This window comes from Sparus aurata, chromosome 4, assembly GCF_900880675.1.
Source record: "Sparus aurata chromosome 4, fSpaAur1.1, whole genome shotgun sequence".
NCBI classification, from domain to species: Eukaryota; Metazoa; Chordata; class Actinopteri; order Spariformes; family Sparidae; genus Sparus; species Sparus aurata.
The window spans coordinates 12,394,978-12,415,495 of NC_044190.1; the positions used below are offsets into that span (position 1 = coordinate 12,394,978).

A 20,518-nucleotide genomic window follows, 5' to 3' on the forward strand; every position below is an offset into this window, starting at 1 on the left:
GATCCTAATACAAATTGTTATCTAGAGGATTTAAATATAGGAGATATAGATTCCAGAGGTATTCACTCTACTGGGTGCCATAGATTGTTTTGGAAATAATCAGTACCTCAGTTGCAGCCACTGTCTGCTAAAATGATTTTTCCTATTTTTAGGAGAACATGTTCCTCTCTCTGTTTGATTAAATTGATTGGTTCCTCTGCCCCTTTGATTTGATTTTTTTATTGTGCAGACATCCAATTTAAATACAATAAATAGTGTGATTCTACACTTCGGAAGCTAACGCATGAATTCAGAAATTACTAAATAGGATAAACTGAAGACTTAGTCTACCTGACTGATGGTCAGAAATTATTTACATACTAATTAATGAGTAAAGCATTTACAAACAACAAAGCTATTTCAGAGAGGAGAGAGAGAGAGAGAGAGAGAGAGAGAGAGAGAGAGAGAGAGAGAGAGAGAGAGAGAGAGAGTGTGTATGTGTGTGTGTGTGTGTGTGTGTGTGTGTGTGTGTCCTGTCTTGTCAGGTCAGCTCCTTACAGCTGCTTCCCAATTCAACATTGCAGCTGCCGTTACCCACAATTCCAGTGCCTTTTCCCCCCAGTGCTGCTGTGGTGCCTGCATCTTTTAATTGGTTGATTTTCTGGCAGAGAGCTGGGCAGATTGGTGAGGCAGGGTCAATCAGCCGTGCCCACCAGCACCCTCAGGAGGCCCAGAGCCCGCACTCTGTGTGCGTGTTAGTGTCTGTGTATGCATGTGTGTTTATTCCGTAATTGAGTAGGTCCCAGCAAAGTGGGGTGTTGGTATGGACAGAGTGATATAGTTATAAAGTGCATTCATGCATCAAGCATCTAATATGCATGTGTTTATGTTGTTTAGAGAGAGAGGGGATCAGTGTGTGTGTGTGTGTGTGTGTGGGGGGGGGGGGGGCAAAAGAAGCGACAAAAGAATAATCAGTCGTTTTTCCTCTTATAGCCCCCTGTACTACAGCCAGCCACAAAAACAGTACTTGTGGCAGTACTGGATGGGTTCTGCCACAGTACTGGACAATCTATGATGTATCACTCAGTCACACGCAGCGCTCCAGAGTCATCCATGCCAGCACACTTGTGCATGCTTGCGCAAATGCATTCATATGTACACAAACACAAACACACACACACACACATACACATACACACACACACACTCTCTCTCTCTCTCTCACACACACACACACACAGGCGGAAATGTTGAATACGCATGTATATGATGGACAGAGGGGAAGAAAGAGAGAGATCCAGGCAATAAATATGACCTATTTGTATCGATTCTTGGAGTCTAAAGCATACAATAATGAGTATCCATGTGTGTTTGCCACTTCAGACTTAATGTAGGCTATAAGTGTTATTTTAAGTTAAAGTCCCTGCTACTTTAGAAACTGGCCATGATGTTAATGTTTTTAGTAAGTGCAAGGAAGAAAGTAGGATGAAAAGAGGTGATTTGTTTTGTTTCCATGAGATCTACACTCAAACTCTCACATCTACCTCTTCACTGCATGGCTCCCATCATGGTGAGTGGCAGAGCAGCCACCTTTCATCTAAGTGCTGTCATTTTGTCATCAGGAGCCTATTAATGTACCTACCATGACCTGCCTGTTGCCACAGAAACCACCCTGGGAGGCTTCCTTTACTCTTCTTGCATGTGTGTCCATACCAGACTCCCAAGGGATCTTTGAAAAGTCTTATAAACAATTAAATTTAGGTTTTGATTTTCAAGGTCTTTAATGGTCCCAAAAACTCTGAAAATGTTAGAGGCATTAAATTTGATCTGGGGCAGAATGAATGAGCTTGTTTTTTGTTTTATTTCTATCATTCTTTCCTATTTCTTTGTTTAGTTTTTATGTTTCATTTTAGCGGTATTTTATAGCCTTCAATGACAATTCCGGCAAGTCCAACACCTACGTTACAGGTTGCAGTATGCCTTATGTGGCTGTGATCTGCACTTTATGCAGAAAAGAATGTATTTCTCTAGCTTCTTATTTGTAGTCTGCAGCAGGGAAAAGGAAAAAAGAGAGCGCAATGCTGTGAAATGCAGGCCCAGCCATGTGTATATGTACATTTAGTGAGGAGTGGATGGAAGACAACAAATATTGTGGCTGGCTGAAACCATCAGTTGATTCATGTGACGAGTGATGTGAACTTTATCGCAAAACATTTAAACTTGGGAGAATGGAGTGTAAAGCACTGGAATCTTACATGAAACCAGAAAAGCACCAGCTATATGCTAGCACCCCAAAAACTACCATGCCTATTAAGCCTTTAGCTGTTGCTGCATGTACTAGAGATGATATGTCTACTGCAAGTGTGTCTGCTACAGCAAAGCCTTCAGGCCCTGCTATGACGAGTCACCAGACAGCATTCAGCACCTTTTTTCCTATAGCCACAGTGAAGGAAGAAGTGCTGTCAGTTTAGCATACTGTAAGTCGACACCACTCATACACTTCGAAGCAGGACATCCACACAGTCTTCAGGGAAATGATTCTCGAATCCAAATGTGCAAAAACATTCAGCAGTGGAATGGACAAGACAATTTATCTTGTTCAATATGGACATGCTCCTTACATAAAGAGGAGCTCTTCATTATTGATTAGTCAATTGTTGTTATTGTTGTTGTTACTTGATTAATCAGGAAATGTAAATCAACCAGTTGATGCAGCTCTAATTATAGCTTCAAAGGTTGTAAGGACTGGAATGTCAGGTATTCACAATGCCCTCTTATTTAAGGCAGAAGTAAACAAAAGCAGCACCCTCATCAGTTGACTGAACCAAACTGTTGACAGCTGAAGGCCTTTGTATTTCAAAAAGGAAAATAAGAAATAAACCACCCTGTTTTAAACAGCCTTTATAGCCCTTTGAATATAGATTTGTGGACAAGACAAGTGGAAAATCTAGCTGCAATTATCACTTGGCAGGTTTCAATTTGCATCCACGGGAGCAAAGAAATGTATTCAAACATAAATCTTGGGATTTTATGAATCAATATTGGATTATTCAAATGAAGATCAATTTGAATAGAAACATTTCAAACATAAAGACCTTACTTGAAAAAGCAACATAAAGGTTAGATTTTTGCTTTGTAAATATTTTCAAAAAGTAAATTTCAAATTGAGCAAATGGTTCTATAATGGGGAAAAAATGGATGAAATTATCAAATGTAAAGTCAGGTAAGCAAGTCCAATACATACCAGTACAGAGATGCCAATTTGTTGTTGTTTATATTTACTGTGATAGAGTAACAGTTGGTACCAGTAGCTGCATTTGCGTGGGCCCAATTCCACTCTTAATCAGAATAATAGCAGAGTCAGAATCAAATGCCTCATGTTACCACCTCAGTCAAAAGAGACTGATCTGATCTGAGTTAGGGTTGCTGCAGTGTTGACGTTTTTCCACGGACTTATACGCTTGTACAACACCTGTAATACCCAGTACATTGGCATTTGACAAGACAAGACGCTCACTGTCTTTTGAGTGCTGTGTTAACTTACTAAAAGACGGCAAACATTATTTACTACAGCAGCTTCACATTAAAAAGCATTTGACTGGGGAAACAATGCATTTTCTGATTTTGGATTCTCAGTTAAGTATCAAAAACACACAACTTGTTTCACAGACTTTTTAGGCTGGATTCACATCGGGGGCTCCAAACATTTCACAGACACGGACGGAGTGAGACTCCCACACCGTTGGATTTGATCTGATTGTGTGGGATGACTCCTGTGATCCAAACTTTTCCAATAACTTTTTAAAAAGGGTTGAAAAGTCCAAAAGGCACAAATATATATAAAAAGATTGACATTAACATTTTCAAAATTCACATACATTCATTTTACCTTCAATCCAGGACAGGCCAGAACTCGGCCAAGTCACAGCATGGACCCATGGGCCAGGGCCGTGTCACAGAGGAACAGAAAATTGCTTGATTGAACAATTTATTTGAACCTAAATAGCTGCCTATTTTTATATACATTATATTTACCAGCTATAAAATCACAAAACTACTGGGTTCATTTTCACATTTGGCAGTATTACCTAGGTCTAATTTAGTTTCTGTTGCCTTATTTGAACACCCCAAACAGATGCCTTCATCTGTCATGCACAGAAACAAACTGTTGGCCTATGTCTTTTAGGTCTAACTGATCTAGGGCGAGTTGATGCACATGGCACACAGAAACACTGTTGTTGTGATATGGTAGACCTTAACCATGTCTTTAGCCTTTTAAGGGCACTGAAGTTGCGCTCAGCTTCAGCTGACAATAAAGGCACAACCATCAGTACCCTTACTAGCTTCTCCACCTCATCAAACTTGCCTCTTACCTCTCTTGACATTGCTTTAAGAGCGTCTGCAGCTTCCCTAGTAGACTTGACTGTCTATTTGTGAGTATGGTACAATGATATCCTCTATTTTCCCTGTGAGAAGAATATTCTCAATTTTTTGAGGTTTCTCCGAGTCTGGCTGGTTAAAGATCTCCTTAAACTGCACATCCAAACAGTCCAATTCCTTGAAAAACTCTACCCTAAAGAACTCCTCAGGTATGGAATTTGAAAAGGCTCTATTCCTAGATCCTCAATCTTAGAAACTTCTTTCTCAAACACCTCTGCAAACTTCTCTTCAGTTCTCTTCCCTTGAAGTGTAGAGCTCACATAGGCAACAGCTGCCTGCATACCACCAATAGTTTCTGATTGCTTTTGCAACGATCAGTTTAAACACTCCAGCTCACCCAACACTTCAGAGGCACTGGATCCAGAGTCAGAAACAGTTGGGGCCATTTCCTCTAAACTGGTCAACACAGCCTTATACTGACTAAGAACTGACTCAACAGCCACACACTGTCCACCTAGTTGGACACAGAGGTTTAACAGTTTTAGTGTGCCCCTCTATTGCATGTAGGGCTGCTCGATTATGGCAAAAATCATAATCACGATTATTTTGATTGATATTGTAATCACGATTATTAAAGACGATTATCCATTGATTTGAGAACAAGCACTTATTGAACTTTGAACTCTGGTATTTCTTTTAACACGATAAGTTTGACCTGAAAAACAAGAAAAAATGCAAATAAATAAGAGAAAAATATATCAATAGAATGAATTAATTCATATGTAAAAAAAAAACACTATCCCGGTGCGGCTCGACCATAGGTTGTGGTGTTGTGGTGGCAAAATATAATGCTGTTGACACTTCTCTTGCAACTTTTCCACAACATTCGTCATAAAGAGCAGGCAGCGCAATTCTGCTGATATGGTGACGTGATGGTAACACATACCGCTTGTCCAATGTGTTAATCAGTTTATTGAACCCCAGGTCGCTAACAGTGTTGATAGGGCACATGTCTTTGCCAATCATGTATGTGACGGCATTTGTTTTTTCTTTATGCCTGTGGGAGCTGGGTGGATATGCGGTGGCATTGTAAAGTGTGTCCTTAATTGAGGACTGTGTGGCGGTGGCAGGAGTCGAGGAGCTTTTCCTTATTGAGTGTTTTTGTTCCTTCACTACTTGGTCATGTATTACTCTGTGTGTGGACTTTAAATGGTTGAATAAATTGGTCGTGTTCCCTTGAGGTGCAGACACGGTCGTGTGACATATCTTGCACAATATCTTCGTTTGTTCTGAGTCAGACTCCTTGAAACAGAAGTGTTTCCACACCACATAATTCACTTTACCTTTCTTCCCGACCAAAGGCTGCATTTCTGCTATATCTTCTATATCTTCTACTGTCTTCTTCAACACGTTTTTTCCAAACACGCACTGGCAATATGCACCGGCGTGGCTGAAAGCGAAAACTTTCGGGCGGAGCGGAGTGAAGTGTACAGGTGGAGATGGAAGGGTTCGCTGCATTTACCACACAAGACACGACGTGTGGCAGAATGATCGTTTTATTACGATCATCTTGTTTTCATGATCGAGGGAAGCCAAAATCGAAATTGAAATTCAATTAATCGCCCAGCCCTAATTGCATATCCACCAAAGAGGCCTTTGAACTTTCTGATTGGTTACTCAGAGTTCCTAGTTCATGGACCCACTGCAATGCGTCATGAAGTCAGTGTTGGTTAGACTTAAACTACATGTAGTTGAACTACATAGCTTATCTAAATTTGCTGTAACTTGCTGGTAGTTAAACTACATTCATATTTTATGCTGCGTCAAGTATTTCAACTACTTTTGGGTCATTTTTTGTAGTAGTAAATACTCAATTTACAAACTTCAATTTTGGCCAATAACGTGACATATTATTTTACTAAAAGAAAGACATAAATTATACTTTTTTTTTTTCTTTGAAAAAAGGCATGAAACATGAGAGGCGTATTTATGCTGGCATGTGAATTTTTTGTAGGCTATTATATTTTGTTTCATATACACCGCATGTTGATTTATTTAACGCTGGTGTGGGGGGGGGGGGCTAGTGGTCTATATGTTTTAGATTAAATCGTTTTTGACCCCATTATTTTGCACCAAAATTAATTAATTAAAATGAATTAATTAATAAACACACTCAAGTCTGTCTCTGACAGCATTTTGCATCACGTGTATCTGCACAATATCATAGCCCATGATTTCTGAAAATATACTAAGTCAACTAGTGATATCAGGACAAGAACTGTTGAGGAATATTTAGACAATTGCTTTGGTCATGTTATAATAATTGACAGACACTATCATTTCGCTCTGTGTGTGTCCTCGCACAGAGCGAGACTGAACACAGGAGCTCAGCTTCGTGGCTGTGACACGAACTATTAACCTAAAACTTTTACTCTTAAACACAAAAAGCAAGTCCACTTTAAGAAAAAATTATTGTTCATGTACTCAAAACGGACGGAGCAACCTAACGCAGACAGAGCAGCTTACTGTTTTTAGGTTAGGCTTGCAAACTTTGCATTCGACTTTTTTTCCATTTTTATAAAATGCTGCCACACTGCTGATGTCTTTGACATGATAGAATAGGAATGACTGTAAATGAAATACTTAAAAATAAATAAATATTTAACAAACCATTGGACCTAGGCCTTCTAGTACGTTCTTCAATCTGTTTGTCTGTAGTGGGTTGGGCTAATCCAAAATAGTGAAAACAAGGGGGGTGTTCTGAAGACACACTGTTAACTGTGAAACAGGGGTGCTCTGAAAACACCCCCATTAGCACTTAGTACTTTCCTCTTGATGAAGTCAAATATGCCATATGCAGGACACACAGCATTGGAATGGAGAGGACCCGCTGCATGTTTAAGCATTGCCATAGCAGCATGTAATTAACACGCCAAAAATCGACCAATCAGAATTTTGGTCAAGCCAGAACGTATCGACCAATAAATCGACCAGTCAACTAGGAGATTACAGCCCTAATAATGAGTATAAGTAGTTGCTAAAGCTACTTTTTTTAGCAGTAGTTTTACAAACTACATTTCTCCAGGGGTAGAAACGTAGTATGTCAAAACTACTGTCAGGCTGAACTACATGTAGTTTTACAAGCTACGCTTTCAAAGTAGCTTCCCCAACACTGCATGTAGTAAGGAAGAGGCACTGCAAGCACACTGTGTTCTAAGATTCACACAATGTTCACCACAGTGCACATACAACACTAGTGGCTGTTTGTTTTTCAAAACTGCCTGTACCCAAGAGAACTTCCCTGCCATATTGGCTGCTCCATCGTATGTCTGACTTCGCAAGCAAGAGATTGGACTATTCAATCTCAGGAGCACATCAAGAGCCATCTGCTCATCAGTTGTCCCTGGCACATCATACAGTCCCACAAATACTTCCTGTGGCACTAGGTCTTTATCCACATATCTTAAACATATGGAAACCTGCTCTTTCCCCAGCACACTCTGAGTGCCATCCCTTATAATTGAAAACTGAACCACTGGCAGGGATCAATCGTGTTACCAAAGTCAGGTAGTCATTTTGGAACTGTGGACTGATAGAATCATGTGAACGGCTAAGCCAAGAGGACAGATGAGGGTCACCTGTTGCTGTAAATTTAACATGGTGGTACAAATTAACTTCACACACCTCATGCTCTCGAAAGGCTAGCCCCTGTCTTGCACGATACCTCATACATCCCATGATTTTCAAAAAACAGTGCCTTGCCTCCTGTGTTTTAGCCATTACACTTAGTAATTGGGTGTGAACTGGGGTTTTCTCCAGCATTTTTCCAATTACAAAAAACATTTAAGCAGAAGGCTGGGTCATGCTTTTTTCCCAGAGTGGTCTTTTTGATGGTGTATACTTTCACACACTCAAAACAAAGTACCTTTTTCAATGTAGGACTATAATGCAGCCATGGATAACGACTATACCACTTTTCCTGAAACCGTAACTTCTTGTTTGGAAGACTCTGTACTTCAATGAATTTTGGATCAGGCTGGTATTGCTTACTCTCGATGTCCAGGACACTGCTACACTGACTTGATTGAGGGTCACTGTCGCTCACACTGACTGTGTCCTAAAGAGCAAAGAAAACTTAAACCAGTCTGCACCTGCATCCGTTCATAACAATTCACAAAACAAGAAGACATATTTACATTGATAGTAAGCCATGGTAGTGTCTAATCACAGAACCACTCTAAGACCAAACCTGAAGCCCTGACAGTCCAGCTGCTTCCTCAACCTGCACTACATCTATAATGGTTTCCTGAATGTATTTCAAAATAATGCATCAATAAATAAAATATCATCTTTATATCCATTACACATATCAAACTTAGAAGAAAGAATATTTGAAAAATAACATCTTGTCAGCAATTCAAATCCAACATTTATTTTCTAATTAACCAGCATGATGATGAGATTCATGCAAGGCATCCTAAAACAAAGAACTGCAATGCTCATGCCATCTTTACTCCAAACAAAATTGCTAAATGACATTGTCAACACCTCACCTGAAACTCTGTACCTGATTCATCATCAGCCTGCTATACATGTGTAGCTTCATGCTGCTGTTTTTTCTGTTTGCAGTGATTCAAAGTTACTAGCCAGTTACTCACTAGTTAAACCCTTGTAATTTCTAACATTGGTTGAAAGACTAAAGGGGACACAGTTAGCTTTATTACTACCCTTAAAACTAATACTTGACACCAGAACTGTGGTTTACACAGTAGAAGACTGGTGATATTACTAGGCTAGCATGTTTGCGTTTGTGTGGGACCGCATCCGCTTGTCTTCACATTGACCGGCAAACATTACAGAACCGGCAGACTCTGCATGCGCAGCGATCCACCAATCACATTAGTTCTTAATCAGTGTGCAGAATCAGACCACGCCGCTGCACTTGGAATTGGTTGCTGGTAACAACAAATTAGCAAGGAACAGGAGAAAATTGCTGGAAAGGAAGACTTGCCAAAAAGAAAAGCAACGTCAGTTTTCTGGAATTATTTCGGCTACAAGAAGGAGAATATTGACCATTTATGTAGTTTGACCATTTATGTCGGTATCACACAGCTCAGTACTACAAAACAGGTAAGATCAGTGCAGGTTAATTGTTTACAAGATAGCAGCAGTGCAGCATGTTAACATAAAGTGCTGTTCAGTTCATCTGATGAACATTCCTTAATTTTTTTATATCATATGGCAGGGTGAAAAAAAATCGCAATGTCAGTTTTTTCCCATATCGTGCAGCCCTAAGGGTAGTTAGCTAACTAACAACAGACTAGCAGCTAGGCTACTACTTACTCTCTGTAAGAGGATTTGGGCTACGTACACACACACACACACACACACACACACACCTCATCAGATCACTTTGTTCAACATCCATATGAATAGTTAAGTTAGAATGTATAATCAGAATGATTTTGAACAGACACACCCACACAGGGTTTAAAAGCCTACAACTCCCCTCCAGTTAACGTTACTGAAGAAGCCTCTTGGATGAGAGGTGAAATGTCCTCAAGAAACTGAAATAAGTCCAGTTGCCTACGATCTCGCTATGCTGTTTTATTTAGCTGTCGATTGTTCACGTTTTTTGTATTCAATACACCTGCAATAGTGTCAAATGTTATAGTAGATGACAATATGAATGTCTCAGGGAAGGCAAAGGGAGTCAGTTGACAAACAATTTGTGTGTCAGTGTGTGTGTGTGTGTGTGGTGATTGATGTTTTTCCTTTAATATGAGGGGATTCTGATGACCAAAGTCACTGATATATAATCCCTGTTTATCACTTTTTTAAGTTTGATGTGTTTGTTCTTGCCATGACATGAAGAGATGGCACCAGACAGAGACATCAATTCATCACATGCTCAGGTATCATCTGTTATCATGGGACGTTGTCCTCAAAGTCAGATTTATCTTTGAAACATGTTTATTTCTCATATCCTCTTTTGTTTCACTATGTGAAGTTAATAAGAAAACTGAAACAGTCTCCATCGAGAAAAGAATAGATGTTCACATATGTTCACAGCAGGCTGCCAGTAAGAAAGTGTTCCCAAGTTGCATGTTTTTTTGTCATTTAGATAAATATTTCTCACTAAAGTGCACATATTAAATCTACTCCCATAGTACTGTCTTGGTCAGCAGGAAGACATAAATATAGCACTTCATAAAATATTTATTTTATTTATTCTCTTGCACATTTTAATTTCCACTTTTATCTGTGGTTTGATTTAGGGTTTTCAACTTCAATTTCATATGTTAAGAATGTTCATTTAAAGGCTCACATTTTTGCTGTGTGCAATTTTTGCCTTACATCTTATTTTATAAATTATTTTCTTACTTCAAAAAGTATTCCATTTAACACTTTTATGTGGGGTAGAGGAATAATGCTGCTGAAAAAAAGACTGACTGACATTTGATGTGCACTGTTATTGGAAATATTATTTGGAGTGTAGAATTTAACTTTGTTGTTTTGTTAATATTACCTGCTCTCTCAGTAGCCGTTTTTAGATAGGGCAGCAAGCCGCCAATTTGCCCGTCCTTTTTGCGGCTCGGTCCGCAGTTTTAGACAGAGGCTGGCAAACTGGGGGTCTGTTTTGGTCCGCCGATTTGCTGCCTCGGAGGGTACACTTATTTCTACCTCGTCTGCCATCTAAATCTGAGGCGTCAATGTGCGTGAGATGGGCGGAGGTGTCGATGACCTGCACTGTTGTGCGACCCACAGCTGGGGAGTTTTAAAACCAGGAAATAGCTGATGACAGCAGTCAGTCCATCACTTCATCTGCGGACATCAAGATGAGCAACTGGACAACCGCTGAGATCCAGGAGATGCTAGTGTCTCCTGGATCTCTGTAGCTGTCTGTGTTGTCTGCTTGTTGTTGTAGCGGCAAGCTAGGAACGATTGCTATGTAAAGCTCTTATTTTGAAGACAAATTCGTTGTCACTGTTCACAGCCCAACTTCTTGCCTCACGTCACGTCACATGTTTAAGCCTACCTCAGAGGTGGCTTTTGGAGAAGGAGGAATATTACGCCTCCATTTTAGAAAGACAAGGCGGCACATTGCCGTCCTTACCTTGGAGCAAATGTGCCGCCATTTCTATCTAAAAAGGCCTAGTGTATGCTCAGAAGAACTGACAGAATTTAGGTACCAACTCTGTCCACCTGTATTATTAAGTAAAAAATATGTGAGTACTAATTCAGCAAGCAAATTGAAACATACCATTAGTCCAGATTAATAGGGAATCAGAAGAAGGCACACACACACACACACACACACACCAGTAGCACCTCTCTTTTCTCCATTCTTTATGCCTTATCTGGATAAACTAAATGAACTCAATAATTAACTCAGTAATTGATTTTTCACAACTGACAACAGGCACAGGCCTAAGGGACACATTTGTTTTTCTCTCTGGATGAACAAATGAAAATAAGGTAAAACAAAAGTAAAACAGAAAGGTTTAAAAGTAATTAGTGTGTGGTAGTGTATGTCTGATGTGGTTCACAGATGATTGCAGCATTGATCCAGTCAAATTAGTTGTATTTTAGCCACTTGATTTTCAAAAGGTATCTAATGGTCCCCCTGCTCTTTCCCTGTCTTTCTCTCTATTTCTCTCTCTCTCTTTTTCAGTGTCTCAGTCTTTCTATCCCTCCTTCTCTGTCTCTCTCTCTCTCAGAAACTCATAGGCACTCCTTCATACAGTAGATGGCTTCGAGCATCTGCTTGAAAGCATTAGAGAGAGGTATTTGTTGAAGTTAGGTTGATGTGTCATGTAGGATTAACCTTAAATTGCCTTCTGACCAAGTTTCCATGGCAGGGGACCATTATCTACTTTGTGTGTACTTCATGCTTGGCTAAATATTTTATTCGGCTTCTATGCCGTGCAGGACACAGAGTTTGTCAATTTGTCTTCAGTTGCAAGTCATTGTCATGCACAACTACCTATTTTAATTGTCAACATTGGCATAATTAGTCTTCCACAATACCTGCTACTAATATCTTTTTCTTTTTATTTACATTAGTGATGTTCGATACCACCGATTTCCTTTCCGATCCGATACTGAGTAAAATTCAGGCTGGTATCGGCGATAACGATCCGATACCGATACTTTGTGCAAATACACCGAATGTGTCTGGTAAATCTAAATTAAGTAGTGTATTTCAAATCATAGCTTCATAAAGAATACAAGACATCAGAGTATTCGTTTTTTTATTTTAAAATCACAGGGCAAAACACTAACTGTTTTATAATACTGGGTGACTCAAATTTAAATTGCCAGTGAAATATTTAGTTTAATAAATAAATGCCACAATGATTGCACAAGTTTGTCAATACCTGCATTTTAAGATATTTAAGATATCTATATATATAAAGCAAATTAGACTGACTGTAAATAAAAACAGATATATTTTATAGATAAAATGTTATTCTTTATCCATCTTTTCTAGTATATATTTTTCCTAAGTTTACCATGGCTACTTTCTCGCAATTGCTCTGTATAATTTACTGACACCTAGTCTATGTAATCCACTTTAAATGATAAATTCCTTAGGAAACCTTACCTGAATAAATCTAGGCTTTTTTGCCTATGTGAGATTATCTCAGTGACACACATATTATTACTCCAAGCTGAACTCATGCAGCTATTTGTTGAAGCATGTATTTATTTAGTTACTTATTTCATAACCATATTTATTAATTTGAACAAGTCCAACAGCAACAGTGCTTAGTGCTGCTTAAAGCTCCACATTTCCTTCCTCTGTACCTGGACAGTTCTTGCCTGAAGCACTGAAGGACTCCGACAGAGACTTCTGTCTTGCCCCAGCAGCAGCACCTGACACTGTGCTCTCCTCTTCTGTCCGCCTCATCATAAATGCCTCGTATTCTGTGTTGTGGTTTAACCAGAGGTGTTTCACAAGGTATGTTGTGTTGCCACAACTCCTTACCGTTTTTCCACAAACATCATTAACCGCGTCTTGGCTGTTTGTGGAGCTGAAATAGCTCCACACATGACTCTGTTTACGCTCTGCCATTGTGTCTACAGACTGACTGACTGAGTAGCGTGCTGCGCTTATGCATTACGCACTTACCCAGGCGGAAGAAAAAGTAGTTCCCAACAACACCGTATCATTTAGACAAGATCTCAATAGTTGAGTTACTTTCCACTATGTCCCTGTTAATGATATACATTACCTCAAATGACTGAAGTATCAAATGTATCGATATTTTGATTTGAGAATCGATTTTAGAGCATAAAGATCTGGTATCAGAGATATCGATATTCCAGTATTGATCTGCACATCACTAATTTACATTTGTTTTATTTTTGGAGGGCATAATATTTCCACAGTCAGTTCCCTTATAGGCATGAACATGAATCTTTAGGATCACATGTTTTGGTGGGCATGGAGTCTCTGGGTGAAGAGCTGGTGACAATATTTATGTCACATGGATACCTGTGGTAACATAGTTTTGGTTAAAACAATATTAGCGTCATCTCAAAGGAAATGTCTTTTCAGAGAAAACAATCTCTCCATAAGGTCCTTTTAGCAGTTGTTCTGGACCTTTTGTATCATAATTTTTCTCAGACAATAGTTTGCCCAGTTGCCATTTTCTGAGGAAGACATTGTGATTCACACAAAGGCTTGTAAAACAAATACTAAATCAGAATCAGAAATACTTTAATTATCCCAGGGGGAAATTATTTTGAATGGAACTAATTATTGAATGGAATTAAATGAAACTTGGTGAGATTTTTCTCTTAAATGGCATCTACAAGGTCAAAAATTAAACACCAGTCGCTTATCTCTAGCAATTTCTGTGAAGGTCATTCCATGCCAAACACCAAGAATCAGAGCTTTTTCCATTTCATGTCATGATTTTCTTGAAAAAAATAAACTTCTATTAAATTCATTGGACTTCCTGCATAACTCCTGCATAATTTATGTAAAGGTTAAGGCCCCCATACACCGCCCAGACTCAAACCAACAGCCAACTGCCTTTATCCGACCACTCCGTTGCCTCTCGTCTGACCCTTTCGGCAGAAAAGTTGCATTGAACACACTGCTTCGACGTGCTGACAACTCCACAGTAGCGTGTACGCTCTGCGCTTGCGCGAGATACAATAAGCTGGTGGTGCTAGTGTTGTGTATAAAAAAGATGCTGGACTGAGCTTTATGCACGCAACTCTCTTTACTTTCCATCAAAACAAAGTATCATTTTAAGACCTGTAAAAACATTAAGAAACAAACATCAAAACAAGTAGGCTAAAATAGAAAAGCATAGAAAAACATTTAGAAAGCTCGACACAACATGAAACTTTGCTCATAGTAACACCAGGGTCACTACTCATGAACACGAGCATTGAGAACATGGTTTGTGTACGCAATGTTTACTAAAAAGAAGGTTTTTGAATTACGATTTGGATGCTAGCGTAAAAGTGCCCCTGCACCCCATTGAAAATTAGCTTGCCCGAAAACGAAACTACGGTACCTCTTTTGTCGTAATTATGGGTTTACACGAAGGTTTGACTCATATTCAATCACAAATAAAGCCTTGGTTGCTTTTTGGCGAGAGTTTCACTTTAACCTTTTATGTAATGTTTTTTTTTAACTTATGAAGTTTTGCCCTTGGAGCAAAGATTCTTTGATTATTCTTAGAATACACATCCATTACTGATTGTTAGAGCCATGGAGAACATGGGGCTTGTGTTTGCATTTTGTGTCTAATTAGTTAATATCTATTATGCTTTCATTTGTAAGAATTAATCACAACTGATATTTTGTTTCATCTTAATGAAAGTAATGTCTACGCAGTAGATAAGGTTTTATTATGCTTTTATTTTGTATTGCTGCCACAAAACCGATACTGCCGTAAAGCGCAGTTTGTTGTAGTAAAAAGGTAGTAAATACTAGCCATGTGGGCACATGTCGGCATCTGTTTTGAGGTAATTAAGGTAACAGAGCAGGACGGGAGCAACAATTTTCTGACCGTAGCTTAACCGTCATTTTAGACATATATATAATAAGAGCTTTTCTGTTTTCTGTCATTTAGTGTGAGGTGACAGACCGGATACCCACAATTTTGCTTGGAAACCTGTATTTTTGTGGATAAGTGGATATTTTGAGAATAAATCAAAGCATTTTGCTTTTTACATCGGCTTCATTTCCTTCTTGGATTGAAGGCCCGGCTACGCTACGTGATTCACCACAGAATAATGGACTCGACACCCCACGGACTTTTTGACGGCAAATCATATGAAACGTAAGCATCTCTTGTATTTAACGGAGCGAATGTGCCTTCTAGAAGAGGAAAAATACTCTGTGAACATGTCAGCTAACTGATTGAAGAGCTATTGGAGCAGCTTAAATCATAAGGATTAATTGCATTGAAGAGTTTGTGGCAAAGCAATTAATATGGAGCTGATTGAAACTAAGAGAGTATCAAAACCAACTGAGAAAGCATTTGAAGAGAAGCTCAAACAGCTTAAAGGAACAAGAAAAGCTAAGTTGACCATTCTAACTAAGAAGATGAAGGAAAGTGATGCTCTAATGGAGGATGATGGCAGTTTTGAAGAAGTGAATGAGACTTTAGCAGCTGATTTCACAGACATGTACATGAGGTTCTGTGACGCAAATGATGCAGTTAAAAACTATTTGAATAAGGAAGAGGTTCTTCATGATCAGACACAGTGGTATGAGCCAAAAGCCATTGACTTGAAGAATTTTGTGGTGAATGTAGAAAGATGGCTAAAAAGAGTGAAACATCAAGACGATGAGGCTAAGAGAGTTGATGCAAAAATCGAGCCTGAAGACAGTGCATCAGTAACATCAGGCATGACTGTGGAGATTCTCAGGTAATGAGTGCATCAGATGTGGCACAGAGAACAAGGCTTCCAGTTAACTCACAAAGAAGTAGCAGACTCCATCAGACAAATGCTAATGTCAGCGCCCAGCCCAGCACAGGAGAGAACAGGTCAACCAATATTCAAAATTTGCTGAGCGTCATGCAGCAACAAAATAAAATTACAGAGCTTTTGGTGAAGCAACAAAAGGTGTCCACTCTCCCACAGATGGATATCCCAGTTTTCAATGGAGATCCCTTGGAGTTTGGTTTTTTCATGAAAGCATTTGAGCATGGGATCGAGGATAGGACAGAGAGCAACAGGGATAGGCTGCATTTTCTTCAGCAGTTCACCCGTGGCAGACCAAAGATCCTAGTGCGCAGCTGTTCACATATGCATCCTGACAGAGGCTATGTAGAAGCCAAGAAGCTTTTGAACAAACACTTTGGTAATGAGTATACTATCGCCTCCGCCTACATTGAAAAAGCACTGAAATGGCCTGTAATTAGGTCAGATGATGGAGAAGCACTCACAGAGTTTGCCGTGTTCCTCACCAGTTGCTGCAATACAGTTAACAGCATGGAGTACATTGAAGAAATGGATAGCCCTACTAATATGAGGATTGTCATTTCTAAGCTTCCCTTCAAGTTAAGAGAAAGGTGGAGGGGAGTTGCTTGTGACATGCAGGAAAGGACAAAATTGAGAGCCAGGTTCACTGATTTAGTCAGCTTTGTGGACAAGCAGGCAAGAATCGCTTCTCATCCTTTATTTGGCAATTTACAAGAGCCCAGGTCATCAAACCAAGGAAACAAGCTAAAAGCAGGAGAAAAAGGTTCTCCAAGATTCAAGGAAAGGAAAGACACTTTTGCTACAGATAGAACCCCTGTTCCAAGGCACACAGAGCAAGGAAATAAGAATAAGGAAAATACTGCTTACAAAACTGGAAAACAATGTCTTTTTTGTCACAAAGCTGGACATAACCTGGATTTTTCCAAGCTCATCAAACAGACGCCTCACAAGGAAAAGCCTTTCACAGGGTCATTTAAGCAAAGGCTGTCAACAAAGACTCACCTGTCAAACGTGTTCTCAGAAACACCCCACCATCCTGCACTTCAACAAAGTTGAGTCAGCTCCCTCTGCTGGCGAAAGCAGGAATGCTGAGTCATCAGTTTCCAATTCCTCCCCCACAACAGACAGTGAAACATGTGGTTGCACTGGGGCCGGGGAATCGGCCTGTTCACTCTCAATCGTTCCAGTGAAAGTCAGATGTTTGAGGAGCAACAAAACAGTTGAATCTTATGCATTCTTAGACCCAGGCAGTACTGGAACTTTCTGCTCAGAGGAGTTGATGAGGGACCTAAAGGTAACAGGAAAAAAGGCCAACATTTTGCTCCGCACCATGGGAAAAGAGCAGACAATCAGTACACATGTTGTCATGGGGCTCGAGGTCAGCAGTTTGGATGAGAACAATTTCTTGAAGCTTCCACAAGTCTTCTCACAAGCTGAGATTCCTGTTAAAAAAGAGAACATTCCACAACAGAGCGATGTGGATAAGTGGCCTCATTTGAAAGAGGTTCAGCTCAATCAGGTTGACAGAGCTATTGGTTTGTTAATAGGAACAAATGTACCAAAAGCACTTGAGCCTTGGAAGGTTATCCACAGTGAGGACGGCGGCCCTTATGCTGTAAAGACAATTTTAGGCTGGACAATCAATGGGCCTCTGTTGAGAGGAGAAATTACCGGCAAAGACGACGCTGACTAGCCACAAATAACGGTAAATAGGATCTCAGTAGCGAAGCTGGAAGAGCTCACTCAGCAGCAAATGAAGTTTGACTTCCCTGAGCATCAGCTAACTGAGAAGTTGGAAATGTCTAGTGAGGATAGACAGTTCATGGATTCTGTATCACAATCAGTGAAGCTGAACAAAGGCCATTACAGCATCAGCCTTCCCTTAAAGAAAAAGGACGTGACATTCTCAAACAACCGCGCTGTTGCAGTGCAGAGGATGAAAAGCCTAAAACGGAAATTATCAAGAAATCAGGAGTTTCATCAGGATTACACAAAGTTCATGAGGGAAACCTCTGAGAAAGGCTACGCTGAGGAAGTTCCCATGGGAGAAATCTGCAAAGATGGCAACAGGATATGGTACATACCGCATCATGGTGTCTACCACCCAACAAAGCGCAAGTTAAGGGTGGTGTTCGACTGTGCTGCCGTGTATCAAGGTACATCCTTAAATTCTCAGCTTTTGCAAGGGCCGGACCTTACTAGTTCCCTCATTGGTGTGCTGACAAGATTCGGCCAAGAGCCAGTCGCCTTCATGTCTGATATTGAAGGCATGTTTTGTCAGGTCAGGGTTCCAGCTGAAGACGCTGATATGCTGAGGTTTTTGTGGTGGCCTCAAGGAGACCTCAGTCAGGAGCTGAAAGAATACCGGATGGTTGTCCACTTGTTCGGCGCAACCTCATCACCCAGCTGTGCGAGTTTCGCTCTACGAAAGTGTGCTGAGGACAACCAGGCAGCATTCAGCTCAGAGGCAACAAACACTATCTTAAGGAACTTTTATGTGGACGACTGCCTTAAGTCGGTTGGCAGCGAGGAACAGGCAGTTGCTCTCATTCAGGAGCTCTGGCGTCTATGTGCTGCTGGAGGTTTTCGTCTCACAAAATGGATTTCCAACAGCAGAGCAGTGCTTGCTTCCATACATGAGGACGACAGAGCCAAAGAGGTCAAAGAGCTTGACTTGGAAAAGGATTGCCTCCCTATCGAAAGAGCTCTGGGGGTTCAGTGGTGCGTTGAGTCTGACATGCTGAAGTTCAGAGTCTCAATTCAGAACAAACCACTGACAAGGAGAGGAGTGCTTTCAATGATGAGCACTATTTATGATCCACTTGGGATTTTGGCTCCGCTCATCCTTCCAGTGAAACAGATTCTGCAGGAGCTATGCAGGACTAAACATGCATGGGACGACAGCATGCCGGAGGCTCTGGCTCTACAGTGGCATCAGTGGGTGACAAGCTTACATCATCTGGCCAGTTTCGAGGTGAATAGATGTGTTAAGCCGAGTAACTTTGGTGAGATTGCTACAGCTCAGCTCCATCACTTTGCTGACGCAAGCGAGAAAGGGTATGGTACAGTTACATACATGGTCTCCAAAAATCATAAGAACCAGACACACAGTGCCTTCATCATTGGCAAAGCCAGGGTTACGCCATTGAAACCGGTTACTATACCTCGACTTGAGCTTACTGCTGCGTCTATGGCTGCTAAGATGGATACAATGATGAGAGCTGAATTGGATCAGAGTCTGGAGGAGTCTGTCTTTTGGACAGACAGCACGCTGGTCATTCAATATCTCAAAAATGAGACAGCAAGATACCGCACGTTCGTTGCCAATCGGATTGCGGCAATCAGAGAAAGGTCAAAGGTCTCTCAATGGAGATACGTGAGTACTTCAGACAATCCTGCGGACTATGCATCCAGAGGGCTTACTGTGGATGGTTTTCTAAAGGCAAAAACTTGGATCATGGGTCCAGACTTCTTAACAAAACCGGAGTCTGAGTGGTCTGAAATGCCACACAACATATGTCAGCCTCTCAACAATGACCCAGAGGTAAAAGAAGCTTCAGTTTACGCACTTAGTGCCGAGCAGAGCACAAATGCCACTTCCCAACTCATTCATCACTACTCAAGCTGGTGTCACCTTAAAAGAAGTGTTGCGTGGGTTCTCAGGTTGAAGTCAACATTGAAGCTTCTGGCTCAAAAGAGAAAAGATTTGACAACATCTTTCAAAGCTGGAAAACTGGATGAAGAAATCCAAAGGTTGGAGCTGGACAAACAAATGAAAAGCTTAAAAGCTTCATTCTCCTTTGAACCCGTCTCTGTAAGTGATGTTGCAAAGGCAGAGTTGTAAATAGTACGTTTCAGTCAAAGAGAAAGGTTTTGTAAGGACATCGCCATGCTTCAGGAAGGAAAAGCAGTGCCAAAAAGCAGCCCTCTTTATCGGCTGTCACCAATCCTACAAGATGGCATACTAAGAGTCGGTGGCAGGCTGAATAAGTCAGCAATGCCAGAGGAGTCTAAACATCCTGCAATCTTGGCCAAAGACCTGCATATAACCTCTCTCATTCTCAGATCTGCTCATGAGGAACTCGGTCACAGTGGCAGAAATCATGTCTTGTCAAAGGTACGGCAGAAGTATTGGATTAAAAGATCCCATGCAGCCGTCCGACATGTCCTGTCACAATGTGTTACCTGCAGACGTCAGCAT

General features: G+C 40.5%; 1 protein-coding gene across 1 annotated transcript in view; it reads left to right on the forward strand.

Annotated features, from left to right (window-relative positions):
- LOC115579627 (neural-cadherin) overlaps positions 1 to 20,518 on the forward strand; it is a 330,871-nt gene that overhangs the window by 120,643 nt on the left and 189,710 nt on the right. The window lies entirely within an intron of this gene.